This window comes from Sus scrofa, chromosome 2 (assembly GCF_054392235.1).
Source record: "Sus scrofa isolate SSC_HxYL_T2T_F1_AM1 chromosome 2, Sscrofa_HxYL_maternal_Yorkshire_Landrace_v2.0, whole genome shotgun sequence".
Classification (NCBI taxonomy): domain Eukaryota; kingdom Metazoa; phylum Chordata; class Mammalia; order Artiodactyla; family Suidae; genus Sus; species Sus scrofa.
The window spans coordinates 10,067,215-10,070,130 of record NC_139384.1 but is presented as its reverse complement, the minus strand read 5'-3'; positions in this window follow the sequence as shown (position 1 = coordinate 10,070,130).

The window sequence follows — 2,916 nt, the reverse complement described above, 5'->3', positions numbered from 1 at the left end:
CCCAGCCCTCCCAAGATTATTTCCATTTTGTCAGTACTCGTAAACCCACAGTCATAGCTGTTTGTAGAGCTTTACAAGGTCACAGTCAGGTTTTATCTCCATGGAGCACTGCAGCAAGCTTGTCTGTTTCTACAGTCTCCACAGTTATTTTAGTTGATGAATGATGCGTAAGACATGTTTGCAGTCCATGTTGTGGTCTCCACAGTTATTTTAGTTGACAAATGAGTGATGTTTGCAGTCCATGTTGTGGCTCAGCAGGTTAAGAACCCAACATAGTGTCTGTGAGGATGCAGGTTCGATCCCTGGCCTCGCTCAATGGGTCAAGGATCCGGCGTTGCCATGAGCCATGAGGTAGGTCACAGACACGTCTCGGATCCAGCACCGCCATGAGCTGTGGTATAGGCCAGCAGCTTCAGGCAGCTCTGATTCCGCCCCTAGTCCAGGAACTTCCATATGCCTCAGTTGTGGCTGTAAAAAGAAAAGAAAAAGTAATTTCTGAGACTGAATTAGCTAGAAGTGTTCAGCTCTAGGGCTGGAAGACTTTTGTGTTACCAGGAGGGTGGTCTCATTGGAGGAATTTGCCCCCGGAGCTGTAATCCGTCACCAGGCTGGGCCAGGACCGTTAAAGGTGTGAGTGGGAGGAAGGCTGGCGGCTGGTGAGCCCAGGGCTGCACGCAGGCAGGAAGCACACCCCTTGGGGTCGAGCTACGGGGTTCCCGCAGAGCCTCAGCATCCTGGCAGAGGAGAGAAGAGAGAAGCAGCCTGTGTTTACCCACGTGATCTCAGCAGAGCTTCATGGCTCTCCTGCAGACAAGTGGGGTTACACCTATCTTGTAGATGAGAAAGTGGGCTTGGGGAAGACTGGTTTGTCCAAGATCAGGTCACTGTATTTGGTCAGAAAGGCAGAATCTTTCTTAGTTCCATCTGCCTCCAAAGCGCATGAACTGTCTACTGGAACACACCGCCTTCCTGGTGGATACTTCACAGAAGTCTACGCTTCGAGAAGTTAGGGCAAAGAAACTTGGCAGTTCTAAGCCATGGCCTGTGTGTCACATAGGGGACAGGAAGCCACCAGTTCCTTCCTGAAGTGAGCGCTTGGTCACCCAGGGTAGCTCTCAAAGTGAGGAAGCAGTGCTGGCACTGGTTACAAGTTAGATCCTGGCTCTGCTGCTTCCTTGTGGGGTAGGTGAATTGGCCTGAGCCTCCGTTTCCTCGTCTGTAACATGGAGATAGTGACGCTCCCTGACCTAACTCTTTGTGAAGATCAGACGTGAAGAGATAAAGCACACCGAGCTCTTCCGTGGTCCCCAGCGCACAGTAAGCCCTGGACAGACATTCGGTGTCAGCGTTTGGTCATGGCCTCAGCCCGAGTTTGGAAACCTGTCCTAACAAATGGCCTGGCATGTCAGCAAGGTCACGGGCGCTTTCATGCTGAGGCAGAGTCCTCTGCAAATGGGAAAGCAGGGCCTGGTCAAGAACCACAGGGTCTTACAAGCCGGTGAAGGCTGGAGAGAAAACAGACCCTAGTGTCGGGGCCTTTGATGGCAACTTCTGTGGCTCTCCCCCCTAAGCAGGGCCTGGGAGTGAGCGCGGGGGCAGACGTGGCTGTCACTCTGGGAGCTTACTGCAGACGCTGGCCAAGTTCTCGGGCCTTGTTTGCTGTGCTGTGTGGAGAATGTTAAACAGGCTTTACGTGGAGGGACGCCTGGACTGTCCAAAGTGCAGCTGGGTTAGGCAGTGACTTACCCGTCTACCCTGGACTCTTACACAACAAGCCCCAGCCGCCAAGTAAGCAGTTTGGGCTTTCTCCCCCTGTCGTCTGAGCGCTCCCTACCCTGATCTTTGCCTTATTTAACATGACGTTCAGCCACTGCCACTGTCACCCGGCATGGCATGCTTCTCAAGGAGCAGTTTTCTTCCCAGGCTGCTGGCTTGTGTCATCTCTGAAAGTGAAGGATCCTGCTAACTTCAGCTGCTCAGTGTCAGACACGGGGGTGCCGTATAAACAGTTTTCCCCTTTATTAGGCATTGAGTAAAACTAGGCTGGCCACAGGACATTTCTAAAAAATTAATAAACACGGAGCAAGGGCCAACAGCCCCGCAAGGATCCGTGATGAACAGAAGCTGGGTTCATTCCTCTCCGCCGGATGCATCGCTGCTCGCTGACCTCATTTGGAGCCTGCACAGGCGCACGGGAGTCCCACCCTGCACGGCCCCACCCCACCCCATCTGAAGTTGTCTTGTGAGATCTGGCTCCCCTGGGACACAAACTGGAACAGTAAAGGCTGTTCTCTCCCCATCATTTCCTCTCTTAACCATCTTGTCTGTAAAATCCATAAGCCAGGAGTTCCCATTGTGGTTCAGCCGTAACAAACCGACTGGTATCCATGAGGATGCAGGTTCAATCCCTGGCCTCACTCAGTGGATTAAGGATCTGGCATTGCTGTGAGCTGTGGTGCAGGCTGGCAGCTGCAGCTCCAATTCAACCCCTAGCCTGGGAACTTACATATGCTGCAGGATTAGCCCCCAAAAGCAAAACAAACAAAACCAAAAACCCCATAAGCCAAACACCTTTTACCTGAGCCCTGAGCCTTAGATGGGGTCTATCTGTTGGGGGTCCTCACAGAGCCTCCTCTGCCTGGCATTGGCTATCACCTGGAGGTCTGATTCTGATTCTGGCACAAACCTCGTTCATGTTCTTAAACATTCCCGAGGAAAGATTCCCCTGGGAAAGTTGAGAGTCTCATGCTTATCCTTCGGTCCATCCGCTGCTGTGGTGGCCACACAGAGAGGGAGGGTCCGTGATGAGGGAATCACGCAGCCTCAAAGGGCAGGCAGGTCTGGGAGACTAGCGCCGACAGCCCTTCTCATGGGTACAGCCCACCGGTCGAGAGGATGGCGGAGCCGCCGTCCTGC